This window comes from Marmota marmota, unplaced genomic scaffold (assembly GCF_001458135.2).
Source record: "Marmota marmota marmota unplaced genomic scaffold, marMar, whole genome shotgun sequence".
NCBI classification, from domain to species: Eukaryota; Metazoa; Chordata; class Mammalia; order Rodentia; family Sciuridae; genus Marmota; species Marmota marmota.
This window is the reverse complement of record NW_026000164.1, coordinates 16,667,164-16,690,943: the sequence shown is the minus strand read 5'-3', so window position 1 is coordinate 16,690,943 and position 23,780 is coordinate 16,667,164. Positions and strand designations below refer to the sequence as shown.

The window sequence follows — 23,780 nt, the reverse complement described above, 5'->3', positions numbered from 1 at the left end:
GTTACTGGCTGTGTGAACTTTCATAGGAAGCCTAGCTTCCTTGAGCCCTAGTTTCCTATAAGTTAGAAATAATACTAATCCATCTCTTGCTACTCCAGTATGTGGATTAAATCGTAATGCATGTAAAAGAATGTAAGACCTGTACAGATAAAGTTATTGGTGCAATTGTAAATGAAAAAATATGTATGATGCTTTACTAAGTTGTGAGAGAGCTTTGTAACAGTTAAGCACATGTAGCACTCTCCCTAGGTCTAATTCCTGGCACTGGTGTTTACTCACAGAGGGACATCACCTGTTCTGTAATTGCTTGTAAAATTCTTTGCCACCCCACTTTAGATTATTTTTGAGTATAGGGAGACTACATGAGCATCTTCCAGTGTAGTATCTCAGGAAAAGTCTGTTGAATGATGAAATGTGTGGCTTTTATGATCTACAATACTTTTTATGCTATGGTTCCTCATAAGATATCATTCACAGTTAGAAAAGTGGCTATAGATTGGAATTAGTAGGGCAGTGGCCAATTAATACAGTTGGTGTGCAATCTACGAAATTGCTCCTATCCATCTTCAGGCTTATTGATGGCTTTCAATTCAAGTTTCTTGCTTGATAGGATCTCATTTGAAACCAGAGTGCTAAGGAGAAATAGGACACTCTTCTTGAGGTACTGGGGATTGAACCCAGTGGTGCTCTACCACTGAGCCACATCACTGGCTCTCTGTTGTTGCTGCTGCTATTGCAGTTGTTGTTATTATTATTGACATTGTCATCATTGTTATTATATTTTGAGATAAGTTCTCACCAAGTTGCCCAGGCTGGCTTTGAACTTGTGATCTTCCTGCCTTAGCCTCCCTTGTAACTGAGATCATAGGCATGTGCTACCATACTTAGCTTAAAACATTTTTAAAAATAATACCTCCACCTGCTCTACCTGGATGATTGCCTTAGTACCTGGGACTAAACACACATACTTTTATCTGCCAAATGGCCCTGAGGAAGATACTCTATACTCTGTATGCCTTTGGGAATCACATGTCTTAGAAACTCCTTTCATGTGGCTTTGTGCAGATACTCAGTTGATTCTAAGATTGGTGTTCTGTTCAGTTTGCAGACATCACAGTTTTCTTATACCTTTACTCCACGACAGTTAGTCCAAACCTATATTAGGTTATTTTCAAGTTAGTCAAAATAGTGTCACAGTCTTGGGCACCTCTTATGCTTCATTTGGTTTGAACAGCAAGTTGCATCTTGTTGCAGCTTGCTCCCTAATTCCAGAATGCATCTCAACTTCCAGTCACTTATTTTGTGACAGCGTTGCACTCTTTCAGGTCTCTTTTGTTGATACCCTCTTGGTACTTTGCCCTTCAAACTTTGCCAAACCACACCCAGTGGCACCTATTTAATTTTTAAAAAAACTGATTCTGCTTTTCTTACCATTTCTTTTCAGTTGAGTTAAATCTACAGCCATTGCTTGTGCACTCTTAGTTTTTCCAAGCGTCCATTAGAGGCAAATGGAACCACAGTTCCTGCTACATTTCAAGCACAATGTCCCAAAGGTGGTGAGACAGAGCATCAATCTTCAGCGCCACCTGGCTCCCTGATAAGCTTTTGTTTTATGTGTGGCTATGTTGTCAGGAGCTTTGCTCTCTCTGTTCCTACCATCTCACCCAGAGAGCTTTTCTGAATATGACAACCATCTAAAGACGAATTATCTCCTGGAAAAGTTAATTTCTGTTTCTCAGCAGGGAGCCGTTGGTTCCCGCTGGGTTTGAAAGTGCTGCTGTTTGGTTAATGGATGAGTGTCTCTTGGATCCTGGTACCCACACTGGAACTGCTGCAGCGACTGGCTTTCCATTTGCTTTAATTTCCTACTTGCAGCTGGAGTTAGGAGACCTAAATGGGTTTATTCACGGGATAGTGGCTTACAGTCATTAGCATGGGAAGGAAATGATATTGAAGACAAGGTCTGGAGAGCTGCTTTTATGCCATCCTTGTTCAGCTAGGACAACTTGGTTGCTTGGTTGGTTGGTTGGTTGGATTTTCTTTTAGAGAATGGATTCACAAAATCCTTGTAGAAGTAGAACAAATAGCCTAACATAAGAAGTTCATCTCTGACTTTTAAGAGTGGGAAAAGAATGGATGGCATTTTTTTGTGTTTCTTCAATGCCAAAGATTGTGATGATAAAATAAGATGCTGGATGGAAATTTCTGTAGCACTTTTAAGTATAATAGTCAATGTTGCTAATGTTTTATATCCTGAAGCTCTTTAAAATGCAGGAAATTTTGTGACAACTAGTACTCTTATCTTCCAAAAAGCAGAGCCAGGATGCAGACTACAAAACTTTTAGGACACATCTAGAATGTTTCTGTTAGATTATGAAATTGACACTTTTGTTGGTCAATAAGGTCAAATCTTGGCAATTTCTTGCAGGTTCAAACTCTGTAGTTTGGGCTTTTTAGATACAGTTGTAAAAGCCAACAGAGTACTGTAGGTATGTGTTTCCCTCTCTGAAAACACCCAAAGCCTAGAGGCCAAGGCCTGTTTGTCCTTGAGAGGAGCCCAACCCTAAGGTATTAACTGTGTATCAGAAAAATGACAGAGTCTCTATGCTGGGGAACATCTTGGGAACACAGACCTGCTAGTATTGGACTGCTCTCTTCCCACTTTTAAGCCTCCTTTTCCTCAGCATTCCTGCATATTACAGTTAACAACAGCATGAGATAGCGATCACCAAACTACAGGTTCTGAGGAACCAAGTAAAACAGCCAGCAATTCCTCATTCCTAAAAAGTATTTGACAATATATATTTTTTTTAATTCTGGTGATGCCAGAAATGTGTTTATTTGGCAGTTTATGAGAGGGAAGAAGAAACTGTGTAATAAAAGAAGAAAGGGAAAGAAAAGGAACCCCCATCCCAACCCCACCATATCCGCAATGCAACTTTCAGCAAATATCTTTTTTTTTCTTGATTTTTTTTTTTAATTTATATATGACAGTGGAATGGTGATTACAAATAAAAGTCATGAGACATGGTGTTTGGTCAGCAGGTGGTTATATTATGTAGCTTTAGAAACAGTCCAATAAAGTGCTAAGGCATACATCAATAGTGGCTCCAGTGTGCTTCAGATCTTTAGTTGTTTTTATCTTTCTTTTTTTAACTTTATTTAGTTCATTTTAAAAAAAAAAAAAAAAAAAGCTTTGTTTTCAGGGTATTTTATTTCTTTGGTTGATCAATTGACAGAAATACTAATTATAGCAGAAGGGATAGAATGGATTGCCTTAGTTAAACTAAATCATTACTTCCAGCTGTGAAGCTCATGTATGGCTCTTTCTAAGATTTCCAGGGACATCTCCAGGAAGTCAAGGATGTTCTTTAAGTCAAAGATAGATACATTCATATTTCTTCTTTCTTCTTCTTCTTCTTCTTCTTTTTTAATAAAACAAGGGATTGAACCCAAGGCCTCACATATTCCAGAGAAACATTCTACCACTGAGCTGCATCCCCCAACCCAGATATCTTTCTTTTTTTTTATTTATATATGACAGTAGAATGCATTATAATTCTTATTGCACATGTAGAGCACCATTTTTCATATCTCTGGTTGTATACAAAGTATATTCACACCAATTTGTGTCTTCATACATGTACTTTGGATTATAATGGTCATCACATTCCACCATCATTAATTACCCCATGCCCCCTCTCTTCCCCTCCCACCCCTCTGTCCTATCTAGAGTTCCTCTATTCCTCCCATGCTACCTCTCCCTACCCCATTATGAATCAGCCTCCTTATATCAGAAAAAAAACATTCAGCATTTGGTTTTTTGGGATTGGCTAACTTCACTTAGCATTATCTTTTCTAATTCTGTACTATTTCATTTACATTTACCTGCAAATGCCATCTCTTTTATTGCTGAGTAATATTCCATTGCATATATATGCCACTTTTTTTAATTCATTCATCTACTGAAGGGCATCTAGGTTGGTTCCACAGTTTAGCTATTGTGAATTGTGCTGCTACAAACATTGATGTGGCTGTGTCCCTGTAGTATGCTATTTTTAATTCCTTGGGTATAGACCAAGGAGAGCGATATTTCTTATTAAAAAACTGAAGGTCTGGAGACAACACTTGGTGGTAGAGCACATGTCTTGCATGAGTGAGGTCCTGGGTTCAAACCCTAGCACTGCCCAAAACAAAAAACTGAGATGGGCATTATGTAGGAAAAACAATTTTCCCATATACTTACATTTGGTGATGTATAATGAAAAGCATTTAAAAATTAACATATAAAGCAACTGTTACCAGGTCAAGGATCTCTGTGTTATTGCAAGGATCCATCAATCTGAATAATTTGTCAACATAGGTAATTGTTTTGTAGCCTGTAAATGTACTTCATTGAAACGTTTTTGCCAAGAAAACAAAGACTGTGTTAGAGGATGCCATCTAGTTTGGAACAGCTTTCTTGTTTGGAAAAACTCCCAACTTTACAACTCTGCACTAGTGACTGATGGTTGTGACATTCAACAATTCTACTGGAATCTACTGACCAAACAGTTATATAAATAGATTTCATAAAAGGCAATAAGTGGCTCTTGAGTTATTTGTTTTCTTGCATCTGTTTAGGATGGTATTAGTAGCAATAATAAGTATATCTTGATTCTTTCCACACCTAAGACTTATTCTCATCACCATCATCAGTTAATATTTTGATGATTGCTGGCTGTGTCTCTGCTGCTATCCCTAATGGCTACTTCACATAAACAACTGTAATGAAATAGTGCAGAGCATCGTGTGCCCACGGTGATTATTTATTCACAAGTTCTGAAGTTTGATTTGACTAGACCCACTAATCTATTTGTGGAAATGGGTGCTATCAGTGCATATTTGGATGGCATTTCATTTGTTGCTTTTGTGTATATCATGTGCACAGCCATCTTTAAAGAGGTTATTTCTTCTATTTTGCATAGAAGAAACTTGTCTAACTCTGTTACTGTATCACAATTAGAGTATGCGAGATTAGGATCCACTCTTTAATTCTTCTAATTTTGTGTTCTTCTTACTCTGCTTCCTTTCCTGAATTAGGAAGGCATAAGGGGTCTTCAATTTTCAAAGGTTGGTAGGAATTATTAGATGATCTTGCTAACCCCCAACCTTTTCCAATAACTACTGATATTTAATAATTTGCCAAATACCAATCCAGAAAATATTGCTTAGTAGTAAATTCTTAAATCATTTCCTTCTGGTTTTTAAAACTTTCACTGTACTACAAAAGGAAGAGGGATTGAATGATGAAGGATAATTACTCCCAAGTAAATTTGTGTATCAGAATTGGGAACTAAACTTTGTCCTGCTGTGGCCTATCTGGACCTCGTAGTCTTACATGATAAGAAGTGAAAATACAGGAGTCCCGAAGACCAAGTTTCCTAGACCAGGAGCCCTAAGAACAGAAACTGAAGCCCTGAGAACATTTGATAGCCTGGGGACAAGGGGAAGGAGAGGTCCTTTCTGAGCATTTATCTTCTCCAGTCCTGGGTGGTCAACGCCTGGGTCCCTTCTCACCTTCTTGGCCTAGTCCTATTGTTGCTCTGCCCCCTTCCCCATTTTGTGTTCCAAAGGGGTGGTGTGCCCATATTGTTTTTCATCCTTATTGGATGGCATCCTTATTGGAGGCAGTTGCTACATTTCATGAAATACCAAAGTTTATTTCCTTTTATTCCCGTGGTGATTTTAGGAAATAATTGATTACTAGTTTTGCACAGGCATAAACTCACTCAGGTGATCTGAGATATTCAAGAATGAACAGGACCAGGCTTTGTTTCAGGAAACTTAAATTTTAACTTAGGTATATGAAAAATACATTTGTATGATGAATTCTGTCTTCCTCATCAAAGCATTCATGGTACTTTTTGCACACCTGACTTGGGAAATGATAGTGATGCTCTGGCACTTAAAGTACTTGATTGCTTTAAGAAATTAACAGTAAAAGTAGATTAATATAAATAAAATGGAAGCTTCCGAGTTCGTAACTAGTGATCTTAACCTAGGTACCAAAGTTTGTGTACTTACCCACAGACCCTTAATCAAATCTAGTTATTCTAGAAAATTTCAGCTATTTGATTTTCTGACTAGCATTGTTATTAATTAGTTTTGGTGTTGGGGATTGAACCCAGGACCTCTCACATGCTAAGCAAATGCTCTGCTGCTGAACTACATCTCCAGCCTCTGGTTCACATTATTTTTAATATTTCAGGAACTGAAAATAGTAAGGTCTACTACTATTTTTTTTTATTCAAAGCATTAAGATTTAATAGCTGCCAGTCTCTATAAGGAAAACTATGAAATCATTAAACTACATGCTGATTTGCAACTATTTAAGTGGGACACAAACTGCTTTCTCTGCCACAGTACCTTTTGAGGGCATGGCTTTATTGCTGAACAGAGAGGTTAATTGTGATAACAACAAACCATTAATTCATAATGAGTCATTATGTGGTTACATTAAGATCTATGGATTTCACTGAAAAAGGCAGGGCAGCATGAATATATTTTAGAAAAATCATCAAAGACTGGAGTGTAAGAAATTATATAAATCATTAAAGTGTTTATACTGGAAGTTTGATTTATTAAATATTATATTAAAACAGGTAAACTACTTATTAGGAATTGGGATTTTATTTGGGAAGTCTTTTTCTGAAAATGTAAGTGAGTAGTAAAGGATTATTATGCATGCATTTTTTAAATATATTTATTTTTTTATGTGGTGCTGAGGATCGACCCAGTGCCTCATACTTGCAAGGCAAGCACTCTGCCACTGAGCTATAGCCCCACCCCTGTTATGCATGTAATTTCAATGATATTTACAGTTATCTAATAGTTTTTAATTTGCTTAAACAAATTTCATGTAACAGAGTTGTTATTTTGACTAATTTCATCTTCCCAATCAGATTTAAAGTGATTTTTAGCATTTTTATTTTTACTGAATTTCTTATTTTCATTCTCTTAAAAAATGGCAACCATGTGTCAAAAGAAATGAAAATTAAGAACTTCATTGGCAGTGCATTGAAACAGGTGAAAACAAGTAGCTTGTGATGAAAACCTCTAAGAGTCATATAATCTACTTACAAATGACATATAAATTCAGTGTATGCCAAAAGTTTTTTTTTTAATTATACTAATATTCTGAACATTTAATTGAACTACATTATAATCCCATTGTTGCACTGTCATGTTTATTTTTATTCATTCCTGTAGGGATACTTGTTTTTTAATTAATTGATTTCTCAAGATACATTTTGATGACCAAATGAATGCAAAGGCATCTATTTTGCTGTGCATATTTTTCTTTATATTCATGTCTCGAGTATTTTTGCAGGTGAACTAAACTTAATTTGGTCAACATTTATGAATGGGGACTATAAAACTGTCACGACCCCTCGCCAGCAAGGGAAAACACGACACAGGATTCTTCTTTCAGCAGTTTATTCAGGCCTTGATTCATGTATCATCTTCTAGTGACCCCGTCACCGAGCGCCCAAGCACAGCCTAATAAAGCCTCCAGCATACCAATCTTAAGCTGCCACGTGGACCTTTCTCATAGGGTGGTAAGGGATTGCGTGCCAATTCTCCATATTAGGAGTTGTTTATCACAGGCCACAGTGGAAGCCGGCGCCATCTTCTAATGGCGGCCACGGTCTAATTAGAACGGCTCACCACATAAAACCACCATTTATTTCACTAAGTGCTTTTCGTAAATATAATCTTATTTAATCTTTGCAATAATCCTCTGAAGTGAATACTTTAAATCAAGGGAAACTAAGTGACTTCTCAGGGCACAGAGCAAGTTACTATCAGAGTTAGCAGTGAATCCCACACTTTGCTCTCCTTGCTACACGTCTTCCCTCAAGCATCTGGCTTACTGGGTATCAGACACTGAATGGCTGGCTGCTCAGGGTGTGCAGGGCCCTATGTGTCTCAAGGTTTAGTTGGGATGAGATGGTTTGGGGCAGGGACTAAAGAATAGGGGTGCAGGTGTGCTCTTTAGTGCAAGCAGTGCCAGAGGAAATAGGCAAGAGATGAGGCCAATTGGAGACACCATGCTGGCAAGACTGCTGTCCTATTACTGGCGAGGGTACTCAGTCACACGGGCTGGGCAGCAGGGATTTGGTTAATTTGAGGCACTGCAGCTTCCTCCTACTGCTAAACTCTGACAACTGCCCTCCTATTTAATTATTTATCTGTGTTCCAAAGTAGAACTCATTTTGATTCATCTCTGGATCTGAGAGCCCGTGTGCTCTGAAGCTTGGAGGTGGTTCCCCCATCCCAAGTTGAAGTATAATTTACAAATAAAAATTCTACATAGTTAAGGTGTAGAACGTGATGATTTGATATATGTATACATTGTGAAACGATTACCACAATCAAGCTAATTAGTACATGCATTGCTTCATATACTTACTCTTTGAAGCTTTGAGTTTTAGAGCTTTGCAGGACTTGTACAGCTTCTAATAAAGACAGAAGTGTGCATGCTCCCTTTGCTGAAATGGATTCAGTCCATCCTAGTTTTCATGGAGAGGCTCATTTGTAAGTCCCTTTGGTTGATTTGAAAACATTTATCTGTCCTGTGCCCTGCATTCTCTCTATCCAAACCAACAAAACTCAACCCCCGGAACTTGCCTGGTTGTAGTGTAGTATTGGGCTCCCAGACAGCCACACACCACCTATCAGTGACCTTGGGCACTATAATAGAGGATTCTGCCACTTATGGAAGCTGCTACTACTCAGTCCAGGCATTGCCAGGCTCCAGGGATCCACTAGGAGTAATTAAGCCAGTAGGCTCTGGAGCCAGACTGCTTGAGTTCAAGTTGTGGCTCTGCCACTTACTACCTGGGTAGCCTTGGGAAAATTTCTTACCCCCTCTGCCTCAGTTTTTTGCTTTGCAAAATGGCAATAATAGCACCTTCTTCACAAGATTATTGAAAGGACTAAGTAAACTATTATAAATTTCTAATATGTGTCCTATGAATGCTCTCTGAAGTAGTGATCAGCACTCAGCTAACATGCTGTTATTGTCATTGTCATCATTGACCTCAATCCTTTCAGAACATACAGAACCTTCTGCCCCTTCCCACTGAGGGCAGTATCCCAACCTCCTCTTTCAGCGGCCTGACCAGTGCAGGTCAGGTCTCCTTACAAGCTGTTAAACTTTTCCTGGGAAAAAAAAAAAAAAAAGATGATTATTCTTTCACATGGAGTCAGGGAAGGAGAATAATGTATTTGGGGGGTTTCCCTCAGCCATTTCTTTATTGGCTATAACAGAATTAGTCTCTCAAATTTTCCTGCCATATTCACTTAAAAGTGACATTTAGGATGACCTGTAGAATAACAGTGGAATACCTTCATCACTTCCTTAAACCTGCAAAGACCAATTTTTCGATGCCTCAGAAGTGGGCATGCATATTTAAAAAGACCAGGTCTTTCAGCAGAACCCTGAGCAAATGCGTATTGATTCACTTAATTAAAGGAAGATTATAACTTGTGCACTGCACTCCGTGTGTTCTCTTGACTACTGTATGCTTCCACGGGCTGTTTAAAGCATGTGTGCTAATGGCCTTCTCTTTTAGCCCTGCATGCATTTGACATATTTCATCAATTTGGTAATCAAATAATCACCAAGAATACAGAAGGCGAATAATAAGAATTTTCTTTTATAAGTTAAAATACTATAAACTGTCTTTAGTAAGAGTTCTATGTGGAATATGATTCAAAGAGATTCTTCCTTTTTTTCAAATTTTATTTTATTTTAAGAGCAAGGGTTCTTTAGCTTTTTTTATCCTTCTGATCAAACTTCTTGGCTTGGATAGGGGTCATAGAACTGTGAAGATTTGACTGGGTCATTTATTTGGGAGACCTCCAGTGTTCACATCTTTAGATCATTCCTTTTGGACCAGATTCCACAGAGGAAGATTCTCTAAACTACTTTCTGGAGACTAAAGCCTGGCTGCCAACATCAAAGAAACCAAATGCAAACAAAGTGGCAGTGGGCTGGTGATTCTTGTCATCCAATATGTGTCAGTTCACCTAATGCCCACGTTTTTCTCTCGCCCTTAATTATTCATGCCACCACCTAGTCCAGAGACCCTCTATTTTATTCTTCCAGAGAATAAACCTTCAGGTTTTTGTTAGAGTGGGGAGGAGATCTGGAGGTCTGACTACTGAAATAGACCAATAAGCAATCCTTTTATTAGCCATTTTTATTAACCCTTTTGCTCCTGCATCAGATATGCCTGGAGCTGATAGGAATTTGAAGTGGGTTGCTTTTCAACTTTCCCCACTACTGCCATAGGATTCTGTTTTCTGGAGTCTAATTTATAGAGTCGCTTGCCACTGTAATCTACTTTCCAGCTTCCATAATTGGCTTGTTTTTGTTTTTTCCCTCCTGTTCTCCTTACCCTTGTAGGTTTATGTCTTAGAAAAGAAATAATCTCTTTTACTGTCATTTCAGCAGGGATTTGGGTGACAGAGAATCCATCTGCATGTTCAGTCAGCTTTCTTTACCTGGAAGTAAACTCTTTGCTCATCACATCTCTCTATTCCTCATACCTGTGCCTTTACTCAGAGCTGTGCCCTGCCATTCACGACAGGCATCTGAGGAGAAATATGTCCCTTTCTTCTCTTCCTACCCATGCTGTTGAGGTCCAGTTTCTCCACTTACACCCCATAAAGGCCCAGCTTATTTCTTGGTTTGTCTGTGAAACCATTCTAAGCATCCCAGGCCGTAATGAAGAGCATCCATATATATGTCATGTGTGTGACTGAGTTTTTGCATATTCATCTTTTCCTTTATCTTTCAGAACCCTAAAACTCAATTACATTTTCTTCATGCTAGTGCCTTGTCTGATAATTTGTGATGGAAGTGGCAATATGATCAATTGAAAAGAGCAGCGTTGAATAGGACAGCCTGGGGGCCGATCTGGGCTCCACCACTTTCCAGCTATGTTTTCATGGACATTTAACTTAACCTTTCTGCAGCTCTCTGTCTTCATCTGTAAATGAGCTGTGTGAGGACGGCATGACATGAAGCCTGTGGCCCTGCTCAGTGTAACCTGTGGCATAGAGGAGGTGTTGAATACAAATTCTATCTTCTTGGCACAGTGCTTCCTTGATAGTAGAGCTCAAGAAATATTCAGTAAATGATTTTTCTGGAAAAAAGAGCTTAGTAGAGATTCTCCATTAGACATAGTTACTGTACTTTGTCCAAGCTGTGTCACATCAGTTGTGGCACAACTAACGTCCATAGAATGTTATGGCAGGAAATTCTTAGGGCACCAGGGGAGCAGAAACAGTGTTCAGTAACACTGAAGAGGCCTCAGTCTCAGTATTGGCTTTACCAGAGTCAACCTGAGGCTTATAGCTGTGCCTCCTGTTTACAATTATAAAAGTGAGAACTGTGTTAACTAACTTCCAATTCAGTCCACAGCTTGCCACTTGGGATCTGGAAGCTAGCTGATTCTTTGACCTAAGGCACTCTGCTATGTAGAGTTGCCAGTTATAATTATATGTTCAGGTGTCAATTAGCAAAACAGCCCATTATTTGGCAGTTTGGAGTAATGAGATGGATCTTGCCCTAATCTTTCAATTCGACAAGCATTTGATAAGTGCTAAAATTCTATATTGTGCATACCTAGTAAAAATTACACAAAGAGCTGGAGGTCAGAAATTTAAATGTGCATTCCTTTGTGAACTCGTGAATTTTCCAAGAGAATCTTAAGCAATAATGAAAAATGTAGAATGTTCTCTATTTAAAAAATATTTTTTCTTTCATACACACCCTTTGTATTCAAGTGATAAGAGTTTCAAAGACTTCATGGGAAAGATATCATGGAAATCCATTTAGTGTAACCATTTAGTGGAAAAATATTTCTGAAAAATGATTGTAGTGGACTCTGCTTGACTCTGGGGAAACCTTGGTCAGTGAAACAGACCATCTTTTTCCAAAGGTTGCTAGTTGCTTGTGATATTTAATGACATCGGAGCTTTCCATGAGACTCTTATTAGTGCCACATCCAGCTTTATGCATAGATTGTCTTCATTAAATTCATTTGTTGCACTCTCTTTTTATCATTATGGCTTGAGCTGTGATTATTTCCCATGAATTAAAAGTTTCTGCAGGACACAGAAAGAAGATGGAAGACCTTGCTTAGGGAGTTGACAGCATGGTAGCCTATAGCATGGTAGAGCATGAAGACTCAGCCATGCACTGGACTTACCTTCTCAAACTTCCTTTTTCACACTTGACCTCTGTTCTACTCATTGGATTAGAGTGCATATTCTGTTTTTCATAAACTCTAGCGTTCTTTTTTTGTCACTCTCTTTCTGAATTTATTAGATTCAGAATGTGGTGAATTATTAGATCAAACATCCAGATTGTTATCTATCCATATGTTTGAGAATGGATGTATTTGGGTAGTCATACTCCTGACGTTCCTGAGAGATGGTCTGATATTTTTAGGAATTTTGTGAGCTGATTAATAAACACAACCATTAATAAAAATAGATTTCATAATATTAAAAGCAAAGGTAAGAAATACTCAAATTCATAAGTTCTTAATTATTTTACTACATCTTACTATTATCCCTGCCCTTGAGTTAATTTCCATCCATTGTAGCGATACTATATATCACTATGTATGTTACTGTGCATCTCTTCCCAGCTCTGAGTTTGGTGGCATTACATTTACTGTTTAAAATTGGCCATGGTAGAACTATTTACATTACTAAAACCAAAAACACTACAAATCGAACTTCTCCATCTCTCTGGAGAGCCAGTTATCAAACCGCCAGTCATGTTCTTTTCTTCTGCTACTACCAGTTGCCAATGACCTTGAGCACCACAGTTACTGTTTATCTTCAAGATGGCCAATTCTCCCACTAAGGTAGTCAAACCTGTCTTTTGCCCCAAAGCCTGAATGAACAGATTTCTACTCTGGATTCATGAGCACTCCTACACTGCTCCTCCTTCCTTCCTGTTTATCACCAATGAACCAGTCATTCATTTATCCTTTCCTTCTTCTATTTTTACCGTCAATTCCCTTCCCCTTCCTCCTCCTTCATATTCTTTCTCTACCAATGATTAAAAGCAGGGCCTCTGAAGCCCACCTGACTGAATGGCTCAGAATCTGAATCCACCATTAACAGGTGGTGTTACTTTTTCTGCCTTGGGTTTATTATGTGTGAGTTGGAGATAATAATAGTATTTACCTCACAATTTTTATGGGGCTTAAATGAATTAATGATTTTTAAATCACCTAGAACACTGCCTGGCACATAGTAAGCAATAGGCACATTTTTTTAATTAAAATAAACACCTGTGACTGTTATGGTCTGCAAATGAGTGTCCCCTAAACACATTCCTGTGCTAATGTAGGAATGTGAAATGACTGCACTGGAGCACTGGAACTTCACCATCCTAGTTTGAGTGAACTGTGTGGTACCTGTAGGCCTGTGGGGCCTGACTGGAGGAGGTTGGTCATTGGAGCGAGGGGGCTTACCCTGGAAGAGCATATCTTCCCCAGGTCCCCTTCCCCCATCCCACCCCCTCCCCCTCTGCTTCCTTGCTGCCATCAGTGGAGTGACTTTCCTCTGCCATGCCCTTTTGTAATGTGCTGCCTCACCCTGGCCCAGAGCAATGCAGTTGGCCATCTATGCACTGACACCTCTGAAACTGGAACCCCAGATAAACTCTTCCTCCTCTAGATTGTTCTTGTCAGGTGTCTTGGCCACTGCCACAAAAAACAGCTACCTAGTCCTTTCCTACAGGCTTATGTGGTAGTGTTCAAGACCAAGTAGTAGTAGAAGGATACATGAAAATAAAAGAGGCCAAATTGCCTGGAGATGCACCTGAAAATGATAGCTCTAGGAAACTAGGGGAAAGGTGGGCGAAATAAACCAGAGGAGGGGTCCCAGCAGGGAGGGAGGTAAGAGAAAATAAAAACAGTAATATTTCAGAACAACCTACAAAAATTACAAAATATATAATAGAGACTTTTAATATTTTCTTTCAAACAAGAATACCAGGAAAATAAAGGCACATTTTTCTAACTGTATAGAAAATGTCCATTTTTATTTTAGCAATTAAATCAATTTCAGTCTTCATTCAAGACAGAAATTTGGTTGTCATCTATTTAAGGTACTTAAGCTAAATCAAACATGTATTGAACAAGAGCCACAGAGACAGAGTGAGAAGAGTGTCCATATCTATAAAAAAACCGCAGGCCCAGGAGCCAGAGTACTCGTTTGTTTGACCATCTGGAAATCTCTAGTGATCTAGGCACTTAATTTTACCCTCATTTTTAGAACAAAAGGGAGACAATAAAAGAAGAAAATGGGCAGCAGGGACATTGTACTTTTCATTTAAAAAAAAAAAAATCTTAGTGATAAAAGGAGCAGAGAGTTTAAAAGAAAAAAATGAAAAACCATTAAAATGATTTGAATGCTCTGTCTATATTTTGTGGTGGGCTCTATTGTTTTCTGTTACATGGGAACTGTGGTAATTTTATGAATCATTAGAGTTTTCTTTCCAAATTATATCTGCATGTTCTTAAAGTGCCTCCTAAGTTACCCACAGTAAGAGGCTGTTGAACAATTTCATTTAATGCTTTTGAATTTTGTGCTAATTTTGCATTTAAAAAAATTTATACTTAACAACCCAGAGATAAAATCATGACAGCTGAGTCTTTGTGTATTTTATTTCTCCTCCTTTTTAAATCAGTGGAGGCTGTCTTTATTCTCATGTATAGTGACTATATGAAGCCCTTGTTTGGTATAATGATGGCTTCCCACTTAAAAGTAAGCACTCTCCCATACTATTCAAGGTTGAAGACAATCAGAATATTTGACCTTTGTCCACTGGCCTAGGTCTCAGTAGGCATAGTGATCTGCAAAACATGAATTTTGTTACCTCTCCCTCGTAGAACGATGGCCCACAAAGCTAGGCCACCAGCCTAGCATGTAGTCCACGAAAGCTGGTAGTGTATGCATGTGCATGGGAGGTATGAGCTGTGTGAAGATTTCAAGTTTACTTTCTTTGGGGGACTGCCTTTGTTTTTTCTGATATTATTTTTCTCCTTTTTTCTGTTAAAGCAATCACAATTTTGTGAAAACAGTGACAATATAGGTGATCTTCTTGTTTTGGTTCAAGCGTCTTAATAAGATTAAAGGTCATATCTACGCTGGTCTCCTTTTCCTTCTGGTTGGTGAAATCCTAAAGTCTGGAGGTAATTGTAGATTCTAAGTATTGGCTGTATCCTTCCCAAGGGCGTAGGTGTTTCCTGTGTGAAGAGATTGTCTTAGAAGGAAATACATCAAAGCTTCAATATTCTGATTTTTAACCACTAACGATTCTTGTACTTGAGAGAAAAGCTGCCTCCCTGGGCAGCATGTGGGTGGTTCTATTACTGTTCTTTCACACTGACTTTGGCAGGATGCCCTGGAGTTTAGTTCATTAGAATGCATTATAGGGATTTCCAATCTCATCTTGGCCTATCTCCTCATAAATAATGTGCCTCAGTAACTAAAATCTAGGAAAGAAAAGTGTGGATGACTCATGTCTTGGAAAGATGAGCTAAAGCCCAAGTTTACTTTATGGTGGGCAGGCTACAGATGTCACCGTGGTTCACGAAGATTATCTCGCCCCTTGCCAACATAGATGCTTAACATCCCAAAGTCAGTGAGTATTAAAATGATGTTCAGAGCCCACTTCTCTTGTGGGCTTGTTTGATTTTGTGCCTGCAGTGCATTCTGTTTTGCTCAGCATGGAAAGAACATATAGAGCAGTTAACTTTATTCCTGGAATGAGCTAGAATGCTGGGTTTACAACTGCCAGTTTTTAAAAAAAAAAAAAACAACAACTACTTTTTAAAAGTCATTAGTTCTCAGATGTTATCGTGCCTCCCAGTGTGAGGCATATCTGAATTGTACCTCTACCCTTGAACAAATTCTCCCTTGCCTGTGCATTCTTGCATGCTGCTCGAGCATTCTCTCCCCCAAACAGTTCCATATGTTCTGTTTTACTGGAAGCCAAGCTCCCTGCTCATTCTCCTCCTCAGAGGACTCCAGATCTTACCTCTGAGGTGCATGAGTAACTGAGGCTGAAACAATTTGTAGGGAAACTTGTCAGCATAATTGATTATTATATGGCATGAGCCACCAAAGACAGGTGAGCCAGCACAGAGCAGAACAAATGCGTATGTAGTGTGTATCTCCCACTGGGTCCAACTGGACTTCCTCCTCTGACATGTTGATTTATATTATTTGTAGCTCTTCCCTAATGAATTCTGCCCCACTGTGGGTCATTGCAGCCTCCTGGTGAGTAACCTGCTTCTATGAGCAAAAAGAATAGCAAAGGTTCTGCTCTGTGAATTTTTGCATTTGTTTGTTGGCTCTAATGGGAGTGGCTGAGGACATGTAATCTCTAAAAGGACAAAATAATCACATAAAATGCTGGAATAATGTTGCCACATCAAGAAAGGGGCTGCTCTGTGGAACCAACCTAGATGCCCTTCAATAGACGAATGGATAAAAAAAATGTGGCATTTATACACAATGGAGTATTACTCTGCATTAAAAAAATGACAAAATCATAGAATTTACAGGGAAATGGGTGGCATTAGAGCAGATTATGCTAAGTGAAGCTAGCCAATCCCTAAAAGCAAATGCCAAATGTCTTCTTTGATATAAGGAGAGTAACTAAGATCAGAGTAGGGACGAAGAGCAGGAGAAGAAGATTAACATTTAACAGGGATGAGAGGTGGGAGGGAAAGGGAGAGAGAAGGGAAATTGCATGGAAATGGAAGGAGACCCTCAGGGTTATACAGTGGAGGGGGTAGAGAGAGAGGAGGGGAGGGGAGGGGAGAGGTGGGGAGGGGGGAGGGTGGAGGATGGGAAAGGCAGCGGAGCACAACAGACACTAGTATGGCAATATGTAAATCAATGGATGTGTAACTGATGTGATTCTGCAATCTGTGTATGGGGTGAAGGTGGGAGTTCATAACCCACTTGAATCAAAGTGTGGAATATGATATATCAAGAAATTTGTAATGTTTTGAACAACCCACAATAAAAAATTAAAAAAAAAAAAAAAAGAAAGGGGCTGCTGTACTGCAGGTGCTTTGTGACATGACAGAAATCTGTTGAGGAGCATGAGAATTTTTGAATGTAAAGAAGTAACAGCATTTCCAATCACCTTTGGTGGCAGCTTGATGTTCTGATGTTCTTTGAAAACCTCTTTCTAAGTGTTATGCTTGTTCCTGGAAGCTGCTCTAAGTGTTAGACTTGCTATAAAATAGGGAGATAATGACTGCTCCACTTTCTCACAAGCTGTTAGGATACTGACTGAGATATTTGCAAAGTACTCTGAGTTCTTGGGAACAGGAAGAAGAGCATTACAAAATGCTATGGCAATGTTGTTAGCGGGGCATGGAAAATTATGCTAAGACACAATCTCAGAAACAAGTTTGAAGACAGGTCGGATTACTAATCTGAGCCTGTGCAGCTGTCCTGCATCCTTGTGGTCTGTCCTTTGGTCTTAGGTATCAGTTTGGTGTGATTCGAGGCCAGGGTTTCAGGAAAGCAAGAAGAGTTTGCCCACGCTGGCTCAAAACTGTCCAGGAGTAGACCATGGGCTGCTGGCCTGGAGTGGCCTCTGCCTCCAGAAGCCTGGTCAAACAGAACAGCCTGCTGATCCACCAGAAGGTTTGTTTCCTGTTCTGACTCTGTCTTGTCCACTGGCTGAGTTCCTCTCATCTCCCTTTCACTGACACATCTCAGGTGACCGTCTCTCTTCCCTCGCATATACTCCTTTCATAGCTATCCATCCACAAACCTGATTTTGGTCTAACAACCCCACCATTGTAACTGTTGTCTTAAGGTGCAATAAGCTTCTTCCTGTTAGTCCTTTTTCATCTTGACCTTGCTACACCAGACACCGTAGACTGCCTGGATAGCTAGAATGCATCACTTATGGTGTTTGTGTATTTACTAAAAGCAACAAAAATACTGACTAGGAAATGGACTCTGGGATCAGGCTGCTTAAGTTCCGATTCTCTATGTAACTATTACTTTCTAGTTGTGTGATCATGGACAACTTTTTCACCTCTTGGTACTTTTATTTTCTCAACTGTAAAACAGGGGTAACAATAGGAACTATTTTATAGAAATTTACGTAAGACTTACAGCAAGTTAAATAAGATAATGCATATAAAGTACTTGGACCTATTATGCCACATTTTATTACAATCTCCTGTTTTGTTTATTTATCTAAACTATAAACATCAGGAGACAGAAAATGTGTGTGTGTGTGTGTGTGTGTGGTGTGTGTGTGTGTGTGTGTGTAAACTGTTGTACTCTTATGTTCCCAAAGAAAAGCACAGTGGCAGGGCCAGGCACATAATGGATGCCACTCCAGTAAAAATTGGATGGATTGATGATGAATGATAGGTAGGCAGCTCATTTTAACATTCACATTTATATTACAATGTAAACTCTTTATGTTTATATCCAAAACTTGAGAAAGGAAACCATGGTTCTTGGGAATCTTACTTTGTTCAATCAAGATCAATAAGAGTTAGAATAAAGTTATCTTTAAATATCCATCTATTCTTTGTAACCTCATTTATCTTTGATCCTTTTAATTCCTTTTTACTTTTATACTACTTCTTGTTATTAATTTTCTTCTTTAAGTAAATTGCCTTTTTAAGAGAACTTGTATTGGTTTTGTTAAGGAAAAGAATTAAGGTTTTTTTTTAAATGTGTATACCTAGCCTTTAACACATGGAATAATTTGGGGCTCTTTAAGCAGAAAGGGAACATTTAGAAATATACAACAGGGAAGTAAAATTCCCAGGAACAATGTTAGATGGAATAAATCCTCCCAGTTTCTTCTTTCTTCCCTGGGATTTCAGGAGTGGTTGGTTTTGTTATTTAAAAGTCAGATGCCCTTACACTATCCCTTTTCCTTGTAACTGCATCCTTTTTTTTTTTTTAAGTTAAAACTGCTGATGCAGTAAATATTTTATTACACTGATATTTTAATGAAGAATTTCATTTCCAAGTATGAAATATTTCAGGGAGTATGTAAAGACTATAAGCTGATAACAGTAGCCAAGGTTATCTATTTTTTCCCTGCTTAAGAAGGCTTGTGTAAATACTTAGAAGCCTTGAAATTGTCACTTTAAAAAAAATTGAAATGTCTTACAGTGAGTTTTATGTCTACTTGACAGAAAACTCAAGATTGATTCATAGCCAGCCAATAATACACCACTCACCACTCAGGAAAAGAAAAATACATCAATTTATAAGAATAATGAAATGTTTTTATTTTCTTTTATCTTGAAAATACTTAGAAATCAATTTATTTTACTTCTCTAAACTGACTTCTCACTTGTATCATGAAGGTCAAAGTCAAGGCACAGATATTCATCGTTCCAAATATCATGACCTATTGTTTATGTTCTATGTTAGGTCTATACCTGTGTACTTCCTGTGCTTTTCTTACTATCCCAATTGAGTAGTATAATACCTCTACCTACTCGCCTAAAGAAGAAAACAGCTGCACTGACTTTTCAATCTACACCTTTTGTTAAGTTGTCTCAGAAACAGCGAGAAATGCTCTGCCTTCTCCATCACACTCACTGGTCCTGACATATACAACAGCAAATAAAGCAGATTTATGTGATGGCTGTACCTGTATTTCTATACTCTGGAATGCATATACTTGCAAACAATCAACTCCAAAAGTGCTAAAAGGCCCTCAGAAATTAGGAATAGTATTTTTAGTATAAAAGAATTTTAAAACATCCAGTTACAAATAGCCCCTGTGCACACTGTTTGTTCCAGCAAGAAGTGCAGAGAGGTAGCAAATGGAAGGCACATTTTTCCCAAGTTGAGGACCACTGCATTAAGCTAGAGATCATATAACAGCCAGGCCAATCAGGGGTTCTAATTGATGCCATCTCCTCTGACCAATATTAAATGTCATATGTTGGGAAAATAATCTGATGTTAGATGTAAACACAGCACTTTTGACTGGAGGAAAGGCAGGTGGGGTTTAACAACCCTTTCACGGAAAGTTCAAGAATAAAGGACAGCTTCAAGTCTCCTCTTCCTTTTCCAAGAAATCAATAAATACTTCACTCCATCAATTCCCTCCTGGGTATTTATAAGTTTATCATAGCTAAATTCAGTTAACTGATCTTGGAGTGTCAGATTACTACTGACTAGGAATGCCCCCAACACTGCTGGTAAACATCTGGAAAAGAAAGTCCATTGTAGGAAAAGTTATCTAGTTATCCACTGATACTTTATTAGTAGCCTGAACATCCACCTTATGTTAGGAATAAGAGTTTGTGAGATATGAGTCAGGGAACTAAGAGGTAGAGATCCAGACTGTTTATCCATAAGAGAATTTCCATAGGATGTTCTTTAGTATAAGGATTAGATGTAGTCACTTTACACCGGAGCCCATTACAACAACTCTCTTTTACATGATCCCACTGAGAAAAGCAATGAGGTAGTCAGTAGATGCTACAATATGTATATTACACAAAGATGATTACTGTCCAATAATTTGCTGGCTGTCATCTCCTCTCAACATCCAAATGTGGATGGAAAGTATAGTTCTAAAGATGAATCTCCTTTACATTGGATTATTATCCAGTCTAGTCGATCCCCGCAATGTCATAAAGTCCCAATATGATCAAGGACTTCTTCAGTTATAAAATTAAGGACTAATTTCACATTGGTTTCAGGAAAGAAGTCAGAGTTGGCAACATGAATAAAGTCCTGCAGCATAGTGCTTCAAAACCTTTATGGTAAATCTTAGAACCCAAACCATCAAGCACAACTCAAGGAGTAACTGTAGCATCCATTCATGAAACCATTGTTCATATGACTAAGTTCCTCATAGAGTTGTGCAAGTTCCTTAGAAAAGGAAGGAGAAACCTTACTGAATAGATTACGCAGAGTTGGCAGATCCAGGTTAGCTCTCTTTGGTTTCTGCAGTGTTCTATCAGAGGTGAAAACTTTTAAACTGCTGTGAGTCTCAAAATACTCTGCTAAGTTGCTTGTTTTATCTTTTTTAATTTTCTTTGAAGGTGTTTCTTTTCAAACAAGAGCTGAAACTCTATTCTAGGCTTGAATCTTTTGGCTATGACTGCATTAGTCTCCTCTTCGTATTCTGAGAAAGCTCTTCATCATCCTTTAAATTGAAAGCAGAATATTCACTTTCACTGTCAGAATGAGACCTTGGAACTATTAATCTTTCCTTAGACTACAAGGTGGCATTGACAGAAATTCACTTTTGTCATTGTTCTTCAGCTGAACTTTGAAGCCGAATGGCCCTTGCTACTTTGAGGAATATTTATCATGATTTCAAAATCATTCTTCAAACTGAATTGAACACTATTTCTTGGTGTGTTTGCTGGTTCTTAAGTCAATATAGGCATCTTCTCAGAGTGTTTTCTACTCTAAAGGGAAAAAAATAATATTCCCATCATTTGTAGCAGAACCATTTTTCAGGAATTAGTGGTGGAGGCTCTAGGGCATGGTGCCAGCATCAGCTAGCTCCCATGAAGAGCCCCAAGGCTGCATCACATGGTGACGGAGTGGGGGCGGGGGGAGGGAGCATGAGGCCCAGCTAGAAAGACCACATGGTGAGACAGGAAGCCCAAGCCCTCTTCCTTAGCTTCTGTCAAAGGTTGTTCTCTCCTCCCCTTCCTCTCCTTCTCCTCCTCCGCTCTTCTTCCTCCTCCTTTTTGTCTATAGCTCTGTTCTTTATTTTCTGTTAATCATCTTTACCTCATGCCACGACTGTCCAAGCCATTCTAGTCTCCTGCCAGGTCCGTAGTCACCTCCTTGCCCTGAGCTCTCCCTTCTTTAGACCATGCCCAGTGTGCCTGCCCAGTTCATCTATGTCTAACACCCTTTTCCCAGGAGGGGGCACAGTAGGGGCTAGTAAAGATAACATTGACCTGGAAATCAGAAGGCCTGACTTATTTTTTCTTTCCCAATCTTATTTCCTTCATCCTTTCCCACCCCCCTCTGTTTTTGATTTTCTGTTTATCTCTGGTTTTCAGCAATTTGGCTATAGTGGACCTTGCTATTGTTTTTGTTGTCTTCTACTTGAGGTTTATTGAACTTCTGGAATCTGTGAACTTGTATTTTTCATCCATTTTGGGAAGTTTGTGGCCATTCTATCTCCTTTCTTTCTCTTTGTCCTCTACCTTCTTTGGAAACTAAAGATGCGTATGTATTAGATTACTTGACATTGTCCCACAGTTCACTAGCTGTTCTATTTTATCATCCATTTCTCTGTGTGTGTTTTAGTTTGAATAGTTTCTTTTGCTGTTTTTCATTTCTCTTCTTATCATGTTCGTATATTCCTTTATATTTTGAAGCATAGAATCACATTTATCATAGCTATTTCAACCTTCTTTCTACTGATTTTATTATCTGTGTACTACTGGATCTCTTTTGATTAATTTTCTTTTTTCTTGGGTATTTTCCCATATTCTTCGATGCCAAGTAAATTTGGAGTGATGCAGAACATGTAATTTTATTTTTACATTGTTAAATGCTGAATTTTGTTATAGTCCTTTGAATGTTGCTGAACTCTGGAAACATATAAATTTGGGGAGATTATTTTGATCATGCCATGCTTCTGAGCTTTGTCAGATTTTTCTAGAGCAGTCTTTATCTGAGACCAGTTTGAACCCCTTACTGTCACATTTCTTTTCTGAGGGTTTTGCCCACACCGATTTGTTAGGAGGTTCTTCCACCCTAGCCGGTGGGACCATGGGCCATTCCTGAGCTGGGTGAACTCTGTAGACTGTTCTTCCTGCTTCTTTCAAACACTTCTCTCTGGCTCTAGTGGTTTCCTTGACGTAGATCAATACTCAGCTGAAGGGTTAAAGGGACCCTTCTGAAGAGCTCCGGGATTGCCTGCACTGTCTCCTGCCTGCTCTCCTGTCTGTCTGTGTCTCTCTCATTCTTCCTCCCTCTTTCCCTCCCCCTCCTCCTGGCCATTTCCCTCTGCCCCTCCCTTTCACTTCATCACATCATCTTTGTCTCTCCCTCTATTTGTGCAGCTACCTCTTCTCCAGTATTTTTCCTCACAAAACTCTAGCTGCCTTGGTCTCCTCCAACTTCAAATTCTGTCTCCTCGACTCAGCCAGTCTTCCAGGTTCTGTTTAGGTCCTTTCGTGAGAGTGATGCTGGGATGATGTCTGGATGAGGCCTATATCCCTGTGACCTCTACCCCATGTGTGGTTTTCTTTGTCTGATCATAAAGTAATCCATGTGGTATTAACTTTGGTACAAGGAATGTTCATTTCTCGGTCAAGTCTCTTGTTTGTTTCAGTACCAATGGCTAGCTTTTACCTGAACCCACTGTTTGGCTACAAAATGATTTTCTAATTCAGTTACATCTCCATGTATTAGCTGGCATTCTTAAAGTAGTCTTTTCCCTATTTGGTAATACGAAAATACAGTTTCTACTGAAAAGACCAAGCAAATACTCAATACTTTCTCTTTGCCCATTTTCAAAGGAGATTTGATTTGTCACCCCAAATTGTGACAAATAAGTCTTTTTCTGATTTTCTTTCTTCTTTGGATTTTCATGTGTTTTTCGGTAAACATAACCAATTCAATATTTTTTTTTTCTTTTTGATGCTTTTATCATCAGCTTTGGCCAAAGGGAATTGAGAGACTTGGACTTTAGCTTTTGAAAT

At 38.7% G+C, this 23,780-nt stretch overlaps 1 protein-coding gene and 1 pseudogene across 1 annotated transcript in view; one reads left to right on the top strand and one right to left on the bottom strand.

The window, feature by feature from the left end:
* The window catches only part of Exoc4 (exocyst complex component 4), a 771,143-nt gene that overhangs the window by 575,564 nt on the left and 171,799 nt on the right, over positions 1 to 23,780 (top strand). The gene's annotated exons all lie outside the window — the stretch shown is intronic.
* On the bottom strand, positions 19,845 to 22,847 carry LOC107149136 (annotated as a pseudogene).